Consider the following 22702-nt stretch of genomic DNA (forward strand, 5'->3'; position numbering starts at 1 on the left):
GTTATTGCCGCTGATGGTACGTAATGTTCAGTATTTTTGAACTATGACATGTGTACTTTGTGTTCATAGTATCAAAATGCGCGAAAATGCAATTATATTTGAGTATATATTTTTTACTTTTGTTTTTATTTACTTATTTTTTAAGTCTGTGAACAAAGTTTCTTACAGACTAGTTAAAAAAATTCAGCTTCATTTGTAATGAGAAAAGATAATATTTATAAAATTGAATTCAAAAGGTTTTTGAAAACATTTATCGACCTAGTAAAATCAATAATTACATTTATTAGATCATATTGAATTCATATTGAATAAGAGCGCATGTAATAGGGGCAATAGGGGCATTACGGGCATATTCAGCACATTTTAAGTGCAGTATTCCCAATTACTTTCCATGATTTTATATGAGTACATAGCTGTTATTTCAGTAATTTTGGGGTTACCGAAGGGACTTTCTAAATATGTTTACCATTCGAGAACAGTAGAGAAAGAGCACTTCCCGAAAGAGCAAACTTTCACTACCCATAAATATTATGAATATTAAATACCTCAAATAAATATGGCATCACTGTTTTGTCTAAATACTTTCTCTTATGGAAACGAAGCGAATAGAAGAAGAAGATAATTTGCTTTACAGCATTTTCCACCACTTGCGGCATTACTCCATGGGCACGTTTACAACAAAACAAATTGTGAACCGTGCTCTGTTTGTGCGCCAAATGAGAGAGTAAAATGCGAGTTGTACACAACATGCAAACAAGTGCTGGTGTAGACGCTGTTGAGGGGGCGTGTTGGGCCTAACTTTGGTAGATGTGTTAGCCACAATGAATAAAATCAAATGGTAAAGCGTAAAATGGCTCAGTTTCAGTAGAACTGCCGGCGGTAACGCGTGGAAAACGAGAAAAAAATAAAGAAATCACAATAAAAACACAAAAAAAAAATGAAGAATTGTATTGTACAAAGCAAATAACAACAACAAGCACATGTTAGACCGACTAGATAAATTTTGTTTTTGTTTGTTTGGGAAAGTGATAAAACACTGACGAATGGGTTGGCAGCAGCAAGAAGTCACAGTAGCAGTAGCAGAAGCAACAAGAAAATAAAAAGAAAAAAATTTAAGAATATTTATAAATATAAATGTATATGTACACATATATGTATATATGAAAATCTGTGCTATAAAATTTGTTTGCACATAAATAAAAATAAATAGAAATAGAAAGGCAAAATTCAGCGGCTTGCAGTAGCAATAAATAAGTGTGCGACTTTTTTGTGAAGCTATTGAAAGTATAAAGCTATAAGAAAAATATAAAAAAATTAATTTTGCAAGTAAATTAAACAAGCACAAAGTGTGGTGAAGTTAAGTGGGTGCGGCAGTGAGTTATGATGCCTTAAAAGTTGAAGCACAGGCACAAACAAACTCAAACCAACAAGCTGCATAAAACAACCGGAAGAATTTATTGTGACCAGGAATTGGAGTGAAGTGGAAAAGGCGCGCGCGTTTATGTGTGTGTTTGTGTACTAAAGGAACGGCCGACGGCAAACAAAGCTTAGTGAAGTGCAGTGCACTGCGTTGCGGTGCGGTGAAGTAGTGAGCAAAGCTGGTGATCTAAGGTGGGGAAGTTATTTCAATTTTTGCTTTCATTTGATTGATGTGTCACAAGTTGGGCGGAAGTATTGAGTAGTTAAAGTGAAATATTGAGCAGGCTATTTTAGTTTTCACAAAAAATTCCGTAATAAATGCCAAAGGGGGAAAAGAAATGAATAACAGAGCTTCTTTTCTGACATAATAGATAAGTAGAGGTATTCTAAGTTAAATTGAAAAATTAAAGCTGGGTAAGTTGACAATTTTTTTGTAAGAGATAATATTGAAAACTTAAATTTTTTCAATAAACTGCAGTTGTAACAACATTTTTTTGGGAAAATGCTTTGAAAAAAATGTTAAGCTTTTCTCTTACATCTTGCAATGAAATTCCTTGACATGTAAGCAGTTATTTGCAAATGATACTATAAAACAATCATAAAAAAGTGAAAGATCAAACAAAAGAAGTGGCATTTTTGTAATGATTGCGAATGATCGACTCTATGAGACTTCAATTGATATGAAGATAATGCGGGGTTATAGAACAAAGGTCCAAATCTGTTCACTTTGCATACACATATGTTGTTTAAAAAAACTGGGCCTACCAGATGGGGCAGGCGTTGAAATGTCCCGAAATATATTTTGTGGTCCAATTTGTTTCGCATTTAGAACATATCCTAATACATAATTAACATACATACATGACATAACTAAGAATTAATGAAAAAATGGATTCGTTAGATGGCGCTTGTAAATCTAACTTAAAGCCCGACTGGGTACATATTCGGGCTGGGTTCGTTGTTTTATTCTTCAACAATGACGTAAGTAGAGCAGGGGGAGTATTGTTATTGGCATTTTTCGAGTTGTGGCCACTTTAAGTGAATTAGCTCAAAAATATTGTAAAAGTTGTAGACCCTGCATATGAAAATACCCTGAAAGGGACAATTTTAAACTTTTCTACTTGTATACTATTTGTAAGTTAAGCCCTAAGACTACTAAGAATTTACAAATATATTTAAAAATAAGTTTAGCTTTATATTATTTTAAATATATTATATAATAAGTCAACTCTTTTTGTTAACCTCAAAAAATATAATTTTCACGGGAAACTTAATATAGGCAGTATTTGAAGTAAAGCTGCATACTCAGTTAACTTTCCTCTTGAACTTCATTTTTTAAAGCTTCCTAGAACTAACTTTCTAAAAACTTGTTTCAAATACTTATACTCACTCTATGATAAAAGTATGGATATCAAATGTAAGAGGATATATAAAAAAAATACTTTTCGCCAGAACAAATATATTTTTTTTATATATCCTTTACGTATACCCTTGTTTTCCTTTGGTGGAAGATTCACCTATGTTTTTATGTTTTTACTGAACAGAAAAACAAACGTAGTCCACTTATGATAGTAAAAGTGTTATTAATGTATTCACATTAGGCTACATAGAATGTTGAATGTTTTGCTCCAGAGGTGCAAGAAAGTTAGTTTACATAGACAACATAAATCCTTACCGAAGACCAATTAAGGATGTAATTCATACTCTTTTGGGTTAAAAGGAACTCTTTCTGAAATAACAAAATTGGTAGCTTGATTGTGCTATGTTAATTTGAAAGCTATTTGTAGGTGTAATTAAGCATATAATTGGCGCTTTCACTCCTTTCTGGTGTTTGGCCAAGCTCCTCCTCCTATTTATGCTGTGCCTCTTAATGTTTTCCACAAATGGAGATACCTGGAGCTTTTTCATGGTAGAAATCCACTCGAAGGTTTCCCATTGTCTGCCCAGGAGCGACTACTATTTTCTTTCTTTCATCTGCCTCTTTTTCTATCAACTGGTGTTTCGTGCCATGGGCCATCAGGCATTTATATATGATAAATTTGAATACAAAGTTCTGACTTGAAAATGTTTGCCTCGGCGTATTCGCAATAAAATCTCCCAACATACAATACTTTCCAAAGGTGACAATTGCTTGTAGTGAACCCTTTGTGAATGATTTATGGAAAGTGATAATAGGAAAAAAAACACGTAAAATTCAGAAAAATGAATGATATTTGATTTAAACCGATAGTACAGTCCATATAGTTTAATGTTTGAAGATTATTTCATGCAAATGTTGACCGCGACTGCGGTTTTCGGCCGCTATCTCACATATAAATGCTTTAGTGTTGTCTTCTAACGCGTTAATTGATGCAGGCTTGTCTGAATAGACATGAGCTTTAACATAGCCCCACAAAAAAAAATCTATAGGCGTTATATCGCACGATCTGGGTGGCCAATTGACAGGTCCCGAACGTGAAATAAAATGTTCACCGAACTCGCCTCTCAACAAGTCCATTGTTACGCGTGCTGTGTGGCATGTGGCACCGTCTTGCTGATACCACATGTCATGCAAGTCAAGCTCTTGCATTTTGGGCAAAAAAAGTTGGATACCATTTCACGATAGCGCTCACCATTGCACCACCATTCCGCCGCACCAAACTGTGACCTTTTCTGGATACATTGGTAGCACTTGCAATTCTTCTGGCTGATCTTCACTCCAAAATCGACTGTTCTGCTTATTTACGTACCCATTGAACCAAAAATGAGCTTCGTAGCTGAACACAATTTTTCGATAAAAAAGTGGATCTTCGGCCAACTTTTCAAGAGCCCATTCACCAAAAATTCTGCGTTGCGGTAGGTCGTTCGGCTTCAATTCTTGCACCAGCTGTATTTTGAAAGGCTTCACACCTAAATCCTTTCGCAAAATTTTCCACGTTGTTGAGTAACAGTCGCCAATTGGTGCGAATCTCGACGAATCTATAATTCATGGTTATCATTTACACTGGTCGATACAGCTGCGATATTTTCTTCAGTTCGTAAGCGTGTTGGTGGTTTGATGTCTAATAATGTAAATTTGGTTCTAAATTTAGTCACAATAGCTCGAATAGCCGCTTCAGTGAGTCGATTAAATTGACCATAAAATGGAAGAAGCGCGCGATAAACTTTCTTAACAGAACACGTATTTTTATAATAAAGTTCAATGATTTGCAAGCGTTGTTCGTTTGTAAGACGATTCATGGTTAAATTATAGAGCAAACTGAAGATGTTTGACAGTGAAACAAAACACGAAACGTGCGTCAGCTGTTAAAACCAACAGATTAAAAAGATAATAGCTAAAAAATCACCCGTTATAATGTCCGGCAGCGGCTCTTATTCAAATAGGAAACTATTTAAGTACAAGCTGAAAATAAATAGTGAATTTTGAATTAATTATTTGTAATAAACACATATACATATGTATATTGTAAGGTTTTTTTTTCCTCATACATTTAATTTTTCTTATTTAAGATAATGAGTCGTAGGCCTTATATACTCATACTGTCCTTTATATTAAGTTTTATATTTGTATTGTATATTCTACATATTTTTTTTTTTTTTTTTTTTTTTTTTTTTTTGCGGTGAGGTAGGGTTCAAAATGCCTTCGCACTTACAGTAACCGTCGTCTACTGCGTCGAATGGTGTAGCCACTAAAACAATCCCTCCCCATTCCTTCCCGGATGTTTCCTCTGCCCCGGGACTACGGTAGTATTTCATCGTAGGCAGAGGAGATCCAAGTAGGCGTTCTGTTCAGAAAGAAGCCTTTTCTACTCCCCCTGCGTTCAGGGTCGCCAATTTTGGAGCCAGCATCACGCTATCGGCTCATCTTCTACTCAGGTAGGATGGATGTATGTGTATTGATCATCTCTATCCATGTCAAATTTCTTGGCACGTAGGATGCGCTCCACGTACGTGTCAATAAATTGCCAGCTTTCTGCACTTTCGACCATTTTTTGGATGATGTTGTCTGCTTTTAAGGGGCCTAGCCTATCTTCTATTGCTTTGCGCTCTGATGTCCACCTCTCACATTTGAAAAATGTGTGATCAGCATCGTCAATGGGTGCATCTCCGTAGATGCATTCAGCAGTTTCTGCTTTCCCTATTTTGTTGAAGTATTTATAAAAGTACCCATGTCCAGATAGCATCTGGGTGATGTAATAGTTCACCTCACCGAATTTCCTGTCATAGCATTTATCTATGTTTGGTATCAGTCTCTTCTACATAATAAAAATAATAATAATACTAATAATAAATAGTGAATTAGAAAAAGCAGTGGATGGGTAAATTTTGTTATTGTTGACGCTTCACAGAACCCTGTCAAGCGCTAATAAACTAGCCCTGTTGAATGCTGTGGGTTAATTCTGTTGCGCTTGTGTTAAAAGTTAGTAATATTTTATAATAATAAAATATATTAAATACTCCAAGAAATTTCTTTTTTTTTTCTCAAAATATAGCTGAGTCTTTAGTATTTAATTACTTTAAAATCTCCCACTTTTTACGAAAAGAAAGGTACATATTTTATCCCGCCAGGTATTATTTCTACTAATTTATGGTCAACTGAACAGCGAAAAAATCTGCATAAAAATAGACGCCCACATAAATGCATATATAAATAAATAAAAATTAGATATTTAAAAAAATTTTGTTTTTTCTAGTGTGCGATGGCAAACAAATGCGAATGGCATAACCACAACAAGTGACAGGAACAATTTGTATTATCAGTGTTCATAAATGCATGAGTGTGTGCATGTGTGTGTTTTTGCGTGTTGCGGTTGCAAAAATGTTAGTTGCTGCGCTAACAGAGAATCAGCAAACATGCAAAAGGCAGCATAAATGTAGGAGTCAGTAAATATGTAAGTACGCATGTATGTATATGCACAAAAAATATGAATAAGTAGGCAAACAAATGGGTTGACACACGTTGCAGTCTGATTCGCAGTCGCGACACTGTGATTTAATAATTAATTAATAATTAATTTATTAGCTTTTAAAGATTTTATACGAACAAAAAAGTATAAGGACCAAATCTAAATATTAAAAAAAACACAAAGGGAGAAGTTTAATTAAAAATGTTAATATAAATAGATTAAAAAGGTGCTGATTGAGAGTTAAAAAGTCGCCGAGAGAAATAATTTAAAATTGTTTGAGCAAAACTCTTAATAAGTTAATTAGGGTTTGCCTTTCGCATGCTTTATGAAAGAAATACGAAAAACATACAGTTGGTGCTAGCTTTGAAGTCAGATAAGGGGGGGTCGTGCATAGAGTCGGCGCTTCAGCGTGTGAGAAGTTTTAAGGTAAAATTTGGGCTCCAAAGGCGGCGAGTGGAAAATGTTTTGAGTTACGCCACTAGTAGCGTAAAGTCTTTGATTACTGAGTATGGTTACATAGTTATCAAGAGAATGCGTGACCCGCATAGACTTTTTCTTAATGAAGGCAAGGGAAATATCAGTACCTCTAACAGAAAAACATTTATCCCCAATATATTTAAAAATACTAAAAAATAATAATATGTTACATAAAAATAGTAAAGCAATATATTATCATAGGCGATACAGTACTTACAACTTCAACGATGAAAATTTAGTTTATAACATTGATCAATTTATAGCCAAATAAATTATAGAAGTTTAATATACGTTATCTCCTTTTTAAGCCCTTTTTGGGAGAATATAAATAAGTTTTAAAATTATGCCAAAGACATTCCAAATAATAATCATAACCTATTGTATATGTTAAGATAAAAAATAAGTTTTAAACTCCTAAATAAATACAAATGTATGTTAGGATAATGCTAAACAATCACATGGCTAATACGATATACGAATACGATATATAAAGAATGACCCGACAAATATTGGTCGGCCGAAAACAACACTTTTATAATTTGTATAAGCTATCAAAGCAATTTTTCTTAAATTTTTTCTTTATTAAGCGCGCTATATTAAACAAGAAACTCATATCAATCCTTTTTTTATAAACAAAATGACGCAATTTAGATTTGGCTTCTCTCAATAGCCGATGGACATTCGTTTTTGTTACGGTATATGCTGCCTCTTCTGCCAATTCATTTCCAACTGCTGCTCATTTTTAATGTTTTTTTGTAGTTTTAGCAATTTTTCCTTAGCAATTGTCCAATATTTTCCAAAGGGTTGCAATTGTGGACAGTTTGGTGGGTTGTGGTCCTTTTGAACAATATTCACCCCGTGATTTTCATACCAGTTCATAGCCAGACGGCTATTACTATACGATGCTAGATCGGACAAGAACATAACTGAGCCTCTTATTTTACAAGCAAGCCTTCATATACATTTTTGATTTATAATGCCCGTGACAATGAACGTTCTTCCACGCTGGCAGATGGCTTGGCAAACCAAACGATTTTTAAGGCCCTTCTCCAATATTTTTAGGTTAAAAACACCAGAGACTCCTCCTCTCTTCGTTGCAATGTAAAATTCAGCGTCCTGAAGCTATTTAAAGTTTGCTTTGGCGTATATTTCATCGTCCATAACCACTCAGCCATATTTATGAACATCTTGACTGTATAATTTTTGTGTACGTGTTTAACACTGTTACTTTGTTTATCGATTGGGTCCTACTATTTTTTTACATGATCATTAAGCTTAACTTTGCATACTTCTTGGACACAAAAAAATACTGAAGTTGTTGATGTTGTTTTATGTTCTTAATTTCAAATTAAATTCAAATAATTATTATGGCTTAATAATAATAAATGCACGACTATAACATAAGTTTTCAGTCGGGGGTATAATAAGTATATAGAAATATTATTTTGGCACATAGTTAATTTTTTTTTTGTTCTTTGTTATTTATTCAAAAGCTAAACAAATAACAAGGAAATTATGAGAATTCATTAAGAAGAAGCTTCTTATAATTGAAGCAGTTAGATCAGAATTTGTACAGAGCTTTATAGGCGCTACCGTTCAAAATAATATTTCTATTTAAGATATCCAATGTCTTTTCACCGAAATGTTCATAAAACAAAAATCTGTACGAGGGATGCCTTTTATACGTCGGGATTTGGCAACCCTGGTGTTGCAATCTGGCAACTGACAGCTATAATTCCATTTTGCACGACCGGTAAAATCTTCAGACATCTGTGCGACATATGTAGGTATAGCATGAGCTCTCTTTTAAGCAATTTTCTCTCCCTGGGCAATATTACGGTAAAACTATTGTAATTTAGTTAAGCGAGAATATTTTTTATTGTTTTTTTACTTTTTTTGTTTAAATTCTAATTAATTTTGCTTTTATTCAAAACTGTGAAGTAAAATTAGTTTGCTAGAATATTTTTAATTTCTATGAATTAAAAAAAAATAAAATAAAAAAGGATTCATGTATTAAAATTCAGTTCACGTAATTTTTCTTTTTTACTCTTAAAAGCACAAGCTTTAAATAACTAAATTTTACCATACTAATAACTCAGTCGCTTAGCACAATCAGGCAACATATTCAGAATTTTTTCTAAAGTTTTTTGTTAAAAGCACAAAAACTGTATATCTGTTTTGTAATATTTGCACATATATGTGTTTTATTAAAACAAAAAAAAAAAAAAACAAAAAACATAATTCTTTCCTTTACATTTGGTACATGTTACTGGAGTATACGCTGCTTTACATAGGCACATACATTCGTACACACATCCATTTTCTATTAGATTACCCGCACATTCAACTTCCTTATCTGGTATTCTGTTCACTCAAAATGATAAATAATGCGCATATTTTTCTTGCAAAACGAAATATGTCCGCATTTTTATTTTCCACTTACTTTTTTGCTTTTTCGGTTTTTTCTTTTATATTTTTTCTTTTAAATTCCTTTTTAAACTTCAAAATTATGTTCGCGTTTAAGTTGTTTGTAAACGACAATCGTATAGAGATATACATACGTATGTTTATATATATGTACATTGCTTATTTGCTACAAGAGTGTCATAATCCAGGAAAAACATAAAATTTCGATAACGGCTTGAAAGTTTTGTCAAGCGCGCTGAAAAAAAATAATAATAAATCGACTAGATGTTTAAATAAACGATGCGTAGAATTTATTGGCCGCTTCACGAATAAATTTAATGTACAATAATGTATTCCCAATATATTTTGACTCAAATAGAAAATATTACGAATAAACTAAGTACTAGTTATGTTAAAAAAATACAAATAGTGGTATCAATAATTCAATGTAAAGTTAATATTTTATTAAAAGTCTTCAACTGATGAAAACGTCGACAAGTTGAGGGAGGTAGCTCGTGATCTTAACGTGTCTCACAAATCAATTCGCAATATTTTACATCATCAATCGGGCATGAGATGCGTGGTAGCTCGACTCGTTCCAAGAGAGTTGAATTTCTTTCAAAAAATTCATCAGAGGAAAGTGGCTGAAGACATGCCTGAGCAAATTAATTCGGACCCAACGTTCCTTCAGCGCATCATAACAGGTGACGAGATGTGGGTATATGACTTTGAAATGCAAACCAGTCAACAGGTAGCTGAATGACGCTATCCACATTAGCCGGAACCCAAAAAACCACGTCAAATTCGGTCAAAAGTGAAAGTCATGCTACTCCTTGTGCACTCGGAATTTGTTATAAATGGCTCTACGCTAAATAAAGAATATTATTTGGAAGTTATGCGACGTTTAAGAGAGAATGTGCTTAGGAAACGGCCCAATTTGTGGAAAAAAAACTTATGGATCTTGTATCATGATAACGCACCGTCTCATAATCTGATATTGTGAACACTTTTTTGACCAAAAAATCGACAAATATCCTCGAACAATCGCTGTATTCACCGGATTTAGCCACCTGTGACTGGTTCCTTTTCCCAAAACTTAAATTGCCACTCCGTTGACGCCGCTTTTAGTCGATAGAGTCCATTAAGGAGAATTCGCTGAAGGAGCTGAAGAAGATCTCTTCAAATACGTTTAAAAGGTGTTTCGGTGACCGAACTTATCGTTGGAATATGTGTTTTGCTTCGAATGGAGCCTATTTTGAAGGCGACAAAATAAATTTTGATGATTAAACAATGAATTTGCGTTTTATTGAAAAATTACCGATACTTTTTTGACAGAATGTAAATTTATTATAGTTGGTTGGAGCTTCTTTAGTGAGAATGTAAATTCTTTTGATGTGTTTCAGACATGTCTAGTAGTCAATTATTGCAATGAAATAATAGTCAACTATTAGTTAAGTGGAACAACATTCAATTCACGCCACAAATTGGAGTAGCAGCTCGAAGAAACACCCGACAAAGGAAGTACGCTCCGCTTACATACATATATAAAGGGTATTTTAAAAGTGACGCTACCTATTGTTCTCATCCAATACGCCAGAATCCGCATGTACTTGTTATCACCCACCATTGGAATAAGGAAAGTGTGGCTGCTGACGTAGAAAATCGAAATAAATTTTAGATTCATTTTTGTTTATGATTTTTGTAGATTTGAGATTGAACAATAAAAGAAAAAGATATACATATGTATATATACCTATATAATTGGCGCTTACATCCTTTTTGGATGTTTGTGGTGTGCGTCTTTATGCCGACCCCGAATGGCAGATATTTTTTATGAGGAGCTTTTTCATGGCAGAAATACACTCGGAGGTTTGTCATTGTCTGCCAAGGCGTGACCGCCATTAGAAAAAACTTTTTCATAATTTTGTTATTTCACGGAGATACGAACCTACGTTCTCTCTGTGAATACCGAATGGTAGTCACGCACCAACCCAATCGGCTACGGCTACGTCGCTAAGAAAAAGATACTTACGGATATTAAATTTATTTATTTGAGATGAATTGCTATATTGCCTAGTCTTATCATAATCATTTCTATGTAGTTAAAAGCTTTTGTGCGCATGAGAAAAATTATCTCTAATTTTTGGCTCGGCATTGAGTACAGAAAAGAAAAATGGTTTTTAGGTCGCTTTAAAAACGTTTGTAATTAAATTTTTTTTTTGGCTTCCGCTTTTCAATACTAGCTCCAATTTTTTACCAATACTCAGAAAGCCGGGACTCTACTTTGCTAAGCTTCCTCTGGATACTTCATCCACTCATGCTGATCGAACTTTTTTATAATGAGTCCTGCAATGTTATCAATCGCATTGGGACTATCCAATTATTTTCCCTCTTGGGAAGTGCTGGCTCTTTGCAAAACATGAATCCTTTCAAAACAGAACACACAACATTAGAAATACAGCTTTTTAAACTCTCCATTTATGTATCGATCTCGCATCTCGTGATCTCTATCATGTCCTGACTTGAGCAGTACATATGTCAGGATGTATTGCATGTCAAATTAGTCTGGACCTACCCATAAAACTATTAAGCGCGTTGTTGCTCGTAAGTAGACCATTTTGAAAATAGTAATATATATTATTTTGTATAATGAATGAAATTCAATATATTATTTATATTATATTTGTACAAATATTTTTCTACAAATTTCAAGAGGGAACGATCAAGTTGCTTACTGAGTAAACCTTTTATTATTGAATCATGTATCATATGTACATATGCTTACAGTTTGAACTACGTACATATATACCAAGAATGATAGGAAGAAAATTGCGCCCATCAGAGAGTGCGTGACGTCACGTTTTTCCGAGTTGTGCAGTATTGCCAACCATTTGCTCTTCGCAATAAATTTAGTGTTTTTTATACCGAAAATGCGAAAATTTGGAAGTTTCGTGTTTGTTTCTTGTTTTTTAATTTAAAGCTACCGAAACTTTAAGTTAAAAAAAAAACTGTATTATTATACAAAAGAAGGTTAAAAAAGGACACTCTGAGAAGATTTTAGTGCTAAAGAAAATTAGTTGGTTCTTATAAAATTTGATATTTTGAAAGTGTGAATTTAATTTTTTGCTCCTTTTAAAGTTATGCAAGAATATTAAAAGCCCCCCTCTCTCCTCTTCTTAAGATTGAAAACCTTTTTACGCTTTTAAAAGGCGTTTTAATTTACTGAATGCGGATTAAGACCATAGAGGTGTTAACGTTTCTTCCGGCCATCAATCCTTAGTGGGACATAGGTCATCAAAATTCATTGCAAAAATAAGCAAACAATACCAGGAAATACTAAAGAAACCATACTGACATTTTTACAAAAAGAGTACCTTATCTAGTTACATAATCTCAAATATATAAATAAGTCGTTCCCTTAACAAAAGGGTCTCGCTTAACAAAAAAAGCTCATAAATTAAATTGTGCATAACCATAACACATTTATTTAAAAAGAGCGCACATTCTAAGGACAATTTGTCACGCATACAAAGTTCTTTAAGTGATTCAATAAAAATTTGGTGTTTATTTTCTTTAAATGGGCCTTTTAGTGCGTTTTTATATCCAAAGCTAGGCAACACTACAGTAGCGAGAGAGAAAATTGACTGTCGAAAGCAGAAGAACAACAACAACTCCTGCAATCGCGGGCAATGTTAAAAAAAGTAGAGCTAAATAAAACTGAGTGAATTATTTAACTAATTATTAAAAAATGTATATTTTACAAAATTATAAACATTACATTTTAATTAGAATAGGCTTGAAATATGTCATGAAGAAAGAACTAAAACTCCGATACTAAATAACAAAAAAAAATGCTAATTCAAGTTACGAAAATGGTAATCTGGCCATACTGGAGCTAAAATCATGTAACTCGTTGTCAAATTCGCTGAGAGCAAAGTAACGAGACCGTGATAGGCGCCATCTTATTATTCTTTCCATCATGCGTATATACCTATGTTTGGCATATTGTATTTGTTTTTGACAGATTTTCAAAGATTTGACAAATCTTGGCGTGCTCAGGGGTATAACAATTATTAAAAAACCTGAATTTTTGCAAACTGGAAATGACTATTAAAAAAGGAAGATTTGCCATAATTGTGAAAATAAAGCCCGTGCTTTTGGGTTTGGTTTGCGGATTGGGACAAGTGTATTATAACATAAACACTTTGAAAGGGGAAAATAGGTCGTATTAAATACATTAATATTTTGTGGGAAAAATAGAAAGCCTACTTACTTTTTGGTCACACCTGGTATATGAAAGGAGAGAATTCATAAAAAGTCCCGAAATCGAACGTAACATATATATGAAAACAGTGAAATAGAAAATTGCGTCTACGCAAAAAAGTATACCGCCAAACATATATTTTCTATAAGGCTTTAAAAATATGCTAAAATTAGGCAAAATAAATTAAACCATATACTTGCGAAGTACATAAATGAAAACATATAAAAGCGTTCCTATGATTATATTTGAATTTTGAGATAAACAAATCTTAAATAATGAGCCCCAGTACTTTGTTACACTAAAATTTAATGTGTTATACAATAGCATACCCAAAAAATTTTTAAAAATTACGATTAAAAAATTAATATTCTTGATTAAATTTTCAAAAAGTGTTAAAAATTTTGCGCAAAGTTCTATACAGATTTTTATACAAAAATAATGGTGCATAGTACCTACACACCAAGAAATAATTCTTGCTGTTTTTATTTTACATAGTACAATGCATGCATTCCAAATACAAATAAATACTTCAGAGCGATTGATGATTTTGCTAATTAATTAAATTTTCTTATGCATTCCTCAACCATATTTTCTTTATCAAATGCAATCAATATATGATTTGTTTTTAATCTGATTGCTTTTGCTAAGTAAATATTTGAAAAATTTGCATTTTGTTATTTTCAAATACATTATATGAATGTATTTGTAGGAAAACCAAAAAACTCTGAATTTTAAATAACAATCAAAGCAAATAAAAACAAACAAAAATAAAACATCGTAGAAGAACATGCAGAGCTGTACAATTATTTTATGTCAAAAACAAAAACAAAACAAAAAAAAATAATGACGCAAAAACGTCATATACCAGCTGTGGTAACGTTGTAATATATTTCCTATACATATGCACATGTTTGTATGTACGTACAAGAATGCGTACATATATCCCTTTTTTTAGCGAATCACTCGTAAATCTTATCATTTCAATCAGCATTTGCTCTAATCCACTTCCGCCAGCAGCATTTCAGCAGCTTCGAAACACTTGAAAACAAACACACAAACACATGCACATATGTATATGTAGATATGTACTTATAATTTATAATGCACTTAATCTCAATATGTCAATATCCATATACAATATTCTCATACCCCTCGGGTACTTCTGGTATGTGCATGTGTGCGCGTATTTTGTGTACTTTCGCGTTATTTGCCAATCGTCTGCTCTATCGTCCGTTAGCCTGTCTATGTGTATCTAGCTGCTGTCGTCATTATGTTCACCAATTTACAGACACACACACACACATACCAATGCTTTATTTTTATTACAATTACTGTCTGAAGCTGAAACCAGCCGGCCCGCCGACCAGTTGCTCATTTTCCTCTATTTTTATTTTCATGTTTTTTATAGTGGCCTATTAGTGCATAAATTATACGAATATATACATATGTGTGTAGATAAGGCAGCCTGTGTGCCCAGGAAAAGTATATGCTTGACCTTAATATATAAATCATTTTTAATATTCATTTATAATGGTATAAATATATATGTAAGTGCATGTATAGACTATTTCGTCTGCTTTGATTCGTTAGCGGTCTGACGCGTTGCCATATCGAACCAGACATACTACAACGTGACAGAGGAACTCATTACATAGTGTGTGAGACCTGAGTGTATACAAATGCCCATATACGCATATGCATGTATGTGTGAATTCATAGAATTGACAGCACTTGTTCAATAATTGTTATTTTCTTATCATATTTTGATGACTGAAACTTCGTGGGAGTTATGCCGAGCTAAATGATTTGAATGAATAAGGATAATATTTGCGTGATTGAATGTTATCGGTTAGTACTCGAGAATTTATGTACATATATAATTGTCTCCTTTGATTTATTGACAATTGTTAAGGCTTTCAGCTGAAATTGCTTTCATACTTAGCAAAGATAATTCACAGATGCTATTATTTTATATGAAATAGATTGCTGACGACTATTCGACGACTTTACTGAGGGGGTGGTGCTGTTTAACATCTCCTGCTTAGTCTATGATAATAAATCGTATTATACAATTTTAAGTAAAGAAGTTAAGCTTTGGACGGGCTGGTCTTGACCATAGTGTACAAAGTCAGCCATGTTTTTTATTTTTTTATTTACAGTAGTAATCCTTTTTGCATTGATTTTGCTTCCAAGCTTTGGCCAAATATTTGTTTCGAAAATGAATCCTGCTTTTAACAAATAACCATTAGATATAGATTATGATTTTCCTGCTTTTTTTCAATAGTCAGGTCTTTAATCTTCAGCTACTTAATCATTCGTGGGACATAGGGCATCAACCACGCCTGCGCGCCATCTTGTGCAATTTTCGGCAATGTACTTCAATTGATTCCAGCATTGGAAAGAGCTTCCAGCTTCCTTTTCAACTGTACGCCTCCAAGTTTCCCTTGGTCTACCAGGCTTTCGACCCCCATTCGGGAGCAGGTTCCACTCCAATGCCTTTCGTGCAATGCATATATCGTTTTGCTCAGAGTGTACCCAATCCATCTTCATTTTTGGCATTTATCGATACTATGCTGGATCTGAAAATTCAAATTTTTGTGTCAACGCTGATGTTGTTATTGCGCCACACCAATGGTACACCGAAAATATTTACAGTTGCAGTTGAGTTGCTAGACGAACTTAAATTTTTGTCTTACTAATTAATTTTTAGCTGGCAGTTATAGCATTTTTCTCTAGTAACTCCGGTATTTTGTGCGCTAGGAAACATATGTCCTCAGATCGAGATATTCAAGATAGCTAAGCATGTCCCATCTCAGTCCGTAGTCTCGATGGGGTAGCAGGAGAGCTTCCAAGGCATCACCAATAATAAGGCACAGGTGATAGGAAACACCCTTGGCGGACACCGCTTTGTATATCGAAGGGGTGAGACAGTTTCTTTCAGTTTATGTAGCACGCGGTAGCAAGCTTTTCGTATGTTGCTTGTGTTAAAGATATAATTTTATCCGTCGAAAAGAAGTTCCGCTTAACGCTGTCAAAAGCTTTCATGAAATTTATAAATATCATTATATACTGCACTCTGCTCGATGATAATTCATAGCGTGTTAATGGGAACTATACGAGGAACCCGTTTGAACCTGCCTGTTCTGCACATGATTTTTGTCAATTGTCACGGATCCGCAAATCGCTTTTTTTGGGACCTTTCCGATTATGTCCTCATTCCACTGCTTCGGGAAGTGTTCATGTATTATATTTCTAATATTTCATTCATTTCTTCAAATACATTTTCCAAAAGCTTTATATCATTCAAAAATGTTACCTTTGGCTTGATCAGAATTTTTCCCTTTTGGTAGATTCATGACCATTTAATATCATCTGAAGTTTGGCTTATTAAATTAAGTTTCTTAATAATATAACCTGAGATGTACTGCAATGCGTGTTCGTAAAATTAATCAACCGCAATACCATCTTCGATTTTGTTATTGTTTACATGCGTGACTATTTCACTTAACTCATTGAATTCTACAGAGGGATTTACATTGTCAAACTCAATGACAAGCCGCTTTGTCATATCGACTTCAGCATTAAGTGTTGTACTCAGTATTTCGGTATTCTTTACTAGTTATTTTAATAATCAATCATGGCGTATTAAATTTTTTACCAAACAGATATTTCTACAAACAGTATGTAAATTGAAGTAGGCCGAGGAGGTCATTGAGGTCCCCTACATACCTCATGGCGTCAAATAAATGTTCCAAGCTATCTTGGTTCAAATTGCCCGTTGAAAGTTTTTCAACTTCGAATTTTAGCGGAACGTATTGGTAAAAGCCTTTAAGTGACGTATTTGGTTGCAATTATTCCTCTCTGAAATGGTGTTAAGTTGTAATAAGGGGATTTGATATAACTGAAGTCATTTTGCTTAATATGTAAATCTACTTTTCAATCTCGGTCAGATGGGTTATGGAATACGGTGTAACGGTGTTTTGCACCAGTCGTTTACCAGTTGTATGAAATGGGCATTGTATGAGTTAAACGAACTACGGTCAGTGCAATAACAGCGTGTTATGACATTCGCTGTAATATTCGAAAAAATGGAGACTACAAATATCACTTCATAGCGGTTAACATGCGTAATGGTCAAATGTTCTCTTGATATATGAAATACAAAAAATACACGAATTTTTTTTGCATTTTATTTTTTATATTATTTAACATATTTGATTTCGCAACTTCCACAACTGAGAAGTAATTTCATTCCTGCTAAAATTAATGACACCTAATGAAAATTTTCAACCAATACATTCAAATGAACTGTCAAATACGCATGTTTACATTTTTTTTTTGGCTACTTGTATATGTCCACTTGATCTTGACCTAAGTTTGCCATGAAGTATTTTTCGTGTTACAGAAGATTTTATATGTTTGGGGAAAAGTCTGCCTATTTGCCCACTCAAATTTTAATACGAGTATATAGTATAGTTCATGGCGGCCGCCGTAGCCGAATGGGTTGGTGCGTGATTACCATTCGCAATTCACAGAGAGAACGTCGGTTCGAATCTCGGTGAAACACCAAAATTAAGAAAAACATTTTTGTAATAGCGCTCACCCCTCGGTAGGCAATGGCAAACCTCCGATTGTATTTCTGCCATGAAAAAGCTCCTCATAAAAATATCTGCCGGTCGGAGTCGGCTTGAAACTGCAGGTCCCTCCATTTGTGGAAAACATCAAGACGCACACCACAAATACGAGGAGGAGCTCGGCCAAACACCTAAAAAGGGTGTACGCGCCAATTATATATATATATATATAGTTCATGTTTGTACATCCAATACTCGCTCGTTATATATTTTTGAATTGCATTCAGCCTCCTTGTGAAAGATGCTCTGTCTAAACAAAAGTGGTTTCAATTTGGAAGTAAAATTTTTAAAAACTTAAATGCACAACCTAGGGGTTATTATAATTTTCCCTATAGAAAAGAGGCCGACAATAGTTGGACAATAGAAAGATAAGAAATCGTATAGCCCTAAATATACTTTATTTAAAAATAAAAATACTATATAGAAATATTGCGCATATATTTCGGCGGTTAAATGTTTTAATCAACTGAAAATAATGGCTTGTTTATCAAAACCTCAACGAAGACGACTTTTAATTTATTTATTCACGTGTTGATTTCAGAACACAGCCGCTCGCTGCACGAGCAGTTGAATAAACAAGAAAAAAAAGACAACTAGTTTGTGTATTATGTGTTTTATAAATCAGATAAGACGATAAAATGTGGCGTACATGCATACGCAAAAACACGCTATGTATTAATGCAGGGAACATTTGAGTTGACAAGTACCTTTATTGGTATAATAGCCGGTTTCAGAGCCGGTGCGTTTATGTCCATTCCTTCGACATGATCTCGCCAGCGGAGCCGGTGAATCTAAATCACTGCACTAAGCCTATGAGGCCGTAAAGGTCATTGTTTCGCATAAAGGTCTATAAAACCTCCGCGAAATCTTTCTTTCGAACACTGTAAGAGCTGTCGCAGCAGGTGTGGTTAAAGTCATTCAGTAGAACGGGCATAATGAGAACCTTGTAATTTTCTTTCGGTGAGAGAGAACAATTCAATTTAGCACAATAAAGTGGAGGTTTCAAGCCTGACCATTTTCCCCATATGGAAAATATCTTTAAATAAATTCTAATTGAAAACCATGGAAGAGTGAGCAGATTGGGGTATTTTTTTAATTTTACGCCTTAGGTTCTTGTTCAAATGTAATTAAGCCTACTTATTTTTGAAAAGGATGATAACTAGAAACTAAAAATGGGTCATACATGAGAACAGTAGCAAAAAATGAGTATAGTCATGCTAAGATTTACGTCCACGAAGGGTTTTCTGCGCGTTTGATGGTATTGAAAGATCCACTATGAGCCGTTTGCATCGGAACAAACAATCAATTCGATGATTACTGTCAACAAAAACCAAATTAAAGTACACAATTGACCAACACCACGCAGAATAACTGAATAGGAATACTGGTGTGTTTCATTAAGATTAAGCCAGACCCCACACATCTTTAACAACACGAAGATTTGGATGTAACGCGTTTTTGAATCCGTCTTATAGATCAGATCCGACACCAAGCTTAGCCTTACAGCTCAACTTTCAAATCACATATCTTTCTCTGTCTCACGACTAGCTTATAAGTGTATATATATATCTATATATATATATAAATCGCACATTCATCCTGTTTTGGGTATTTGGCTGAGTTCCTCCTCTTATTTGTGGTGAGCGTCTTGATGTTGTTCCACAAATAGAAGGACCTACAGTTTCAGGCCGACTCCGAATGGCAGACATTTTTTATGAGAAGCTTTTTCATGACAGAAATACACTCGGGGGCTTGTCATAGCCTGCCGAGGGGCAATCGCCATTAGAAACAACTTTTTCCTCATTTTGGTATTTCACCGAGATACCAACCTACGTTCTCTCTGAATTCCAAATAGTAGTTACGCACCAACCCATTCGGCTATGGTGGCCGCTATTACGTGTTCGACTTAATAGTTTTGATTGTTATTGGATTTTATATTACTTCATAACATCGTTCGTTCAAGACACCTCACAAGGAAAACATTACTAAGATTGGAAAATTTTTCAAAATTGCTCAAGCGTTAGCCGACTAATTTGTTAAAGCTGACACTGACATAGCTTTTTGAGTAAGACCGCGCCGTCAGTGTCAAAGTACAATGATTCTAAACCAGATTGAGTATACTTATAATATATGAAGTATATATCATAATACAGCAACATTAGTGGGATATGGAAGGTCTCCCTAATCGAAATTCTGGCAATGCCTTTGACTTCAAGTCTAAAGATAAGAAAGACAGTGCAGAAGCTCTTAACGGCGTACTTCGCTTTAATTTTTCGATACATAGATGACATTGGAGCAGTTGTGATGATGCGTCAATTTTTCCGTGGCTATCTCAGCTGCATAGTGTGCCTGTATTTCATTTGACTAAAAGATTAATTATTTTTTCATTACACATCATTTTATTTCCCTCCTTTTCATTGTACGGGTTTTCTGATTTTTAATTAAATTTAATGCAAAAATATTAATCTATAACAGAGGAAAATAATGAATCTGTGGAATATTAATCATAGTAATTGTATTCTATGCTCTTGCAATGTCTAATTATTTCGGCCACTACAATATAGGTAAAAGCAAACACTTTACACGTGAGCGTACGCTTAAAAAACAAAATATTCCTCGCGTTGGCAATAAGCCGCAGGCGGCTTTGATATATCCAACAAAAGACTGCCAACAGTGGATTGTAGCAACAAAAGTTTATAAATGGTATTAAAACAAAGAAATGATTTCATTCTTTATTTAATTCAGAATTTTATGAATATTGCATTTTATTCATGCACGCAATGATGCGAGCCAATTATGCTGATGGCTGCCGTTTGACTTAGTTGAGTGAAAGTTACGTATACGCAGTGTGAATGCCGCACCAATAGTAAAACACCCAAGCGCTCAATCATTCACTGTTGCTGCAGTCGATTACTCCGATACTGCATTTTGGATTTGAATTATCCATGCGTTTCATAGCTGTTTGACGGCAATGTAGTGGTAATTGGATTGTGTCGCCTCGTTAGGTTGGCGAAAATGACTATATCAACTTAATATTCTATAGTCAAACTTAAATGATAGGTACTTATATACATATATATATATACATGCATGTATATATGTATGTACATATTAGCGTATACTTGTACATCATCGATCAATTCGCTTCCTGCGCAAAATATCAATCAATTTCAAATTCTCGATGCAAAGGTGCACAAGCGTGCTCAGTCGAATGCTATTAATGCTCTAAAATTCTAACAAATCACCAGTTTGGCGCGTTTAGTTCAAAGGTTTTCAGAGAGGAATATATTCGTTGGTTTATTTTTGTACTTTTGAATAATTTGCGAAATGCGAAACGGTTTGTAGCTGATGATTAGCGGATTTTCGTGTTAATTACAAGCAAATACTTCTAAGGGTGACTTCGTGCATTTAGAACTCCTATTTTATTTACAATTTTATTCATAAAATGTACTATTTAAAAGGACTTTTTGGACTGTTCTTTAAGAAAGAGCTGAAATTGATTTGCTAAAATGAAGCTTCGAGTTTTACCTGGTTCATACAAATGATCGTCGTGAAATTCTATTACAGAACACTGGCAATAATACCTATTTAATTTTTTTTTTATAATCTGCTGTACAATTACTTTACAGACTAGACAAAAATGTAAAGACAACAAGTAAAAACAAGCTAAATTTGGCGACAAAAATATAAGCACTTAAATTTAAAATATTTACAAAATTAAATCTAGAAAAGACGATTCACGCAAGCTGGAGCAGGAAGTTTATTCTTAAGCTTTCCTTATAAAAAGAGAGCAAAAATTCGGAACGTTTTTTGGTGAAATATTAAAGTTTAGCCACTCAAGTAGAATTGGACAACACTGAAAATAAACGAGAGGGAAAGAACTGCGTTCTCTTTTATAGAGATTCTGATTAATTAGTTTTAGCCGGGAGTTATAGGATGAAACAGGGGTCTCAAATCGTAGTGAATATACTGGCTGCTATCAGATATCATCTTACACCATATTTTGCAACCAAAACAAAGATTTTTAAATCAACACAGTCAAACTTCAGTAACTTGAATCAGCATTGAATTCATTTTTTTTTTTTCAACAAACTAAAATTATGTAAGATACATCATAAATAATAAACATATTTATTAACGTATTTGAAGTGCATATGTTTCGGCTAGAATGAATTAAAATAATCAGAAATGAGTGACTGAAACTCCACTTCTGCTCCCATTTATCAAGTCTGCCTGTGCTTGCCTTGGAACTTTCATGGCCAAATCGCGACGCAAGCTCTATTAATTTGCTCTTTAATATTGCCCCAGATATAGGCGTGTTTTGATTTCTAGCTGCTGTTATCTTTCGAGTTCAGCTTTGTGCACATTTTTAAATATGGTTTTTTTCATTGTTTTGCAATGCTCATAAGTAGCACCAGACTTGAACTGCTTCTTTATTTTTTAAAATTGTGGATACCATATTTTTGCTGGGATACCATATTTTTCCTGTAACTCCTTTACTCTTTTCTGCACTTTCGAGTTTTTTTATTAGCTTATATTTTTCTTCAATGGGCAAACGGACTTTAGTCTAGGAAGAGGCTGTTCAAGCTGATTGTGTTTTTGTGGATGAGGGGGTT

At 34.0% G+C, this 22702-nt stretch overlaps 1 protein-coding gene across 3 annotated transcripts in view; it reads left to right on the top strand.

Moving 5' to 3' along the window:
• The first annotated feature begins 871 nt into the window (after positions 1-871).
• LOC128866025 (diacylglycerol kinase 1) overlaps positions 872-22702 on the top strand; it is a 286822-nt gene continuing 264991 nt past the window's right edge. For 2 of the 3 annotated variants that reach the window (XM_054106488.1, XM_054106490.1), the window contains exon 1: positions 872-1611. The gene's annotated coding sequence lies outside the window, so the exon portion shown is untranslated. Of the gene's footprint in view, positions 1612-6092; positions 6291-22702 lie in introns of all 3 variants that reach the window. The other variant, XM_054106489.1, reaches the window with a different exon arrangement.

This window comes from Anastrepha ludens, chromosome 6 (assembly GCF_028408465.1).
Source record: "Anastrepha ludens isolate Willacy chromosome 6, idAnaLude1.1, whole genome shotgun sequence".
NCBI classification, from domain to species: domain Eukaryota; kingdom Metazoa; phylum Arthropoda; class Insecta; order Diptera; family Tephritidae; genus Anastrepha; species Anastrepha ludens.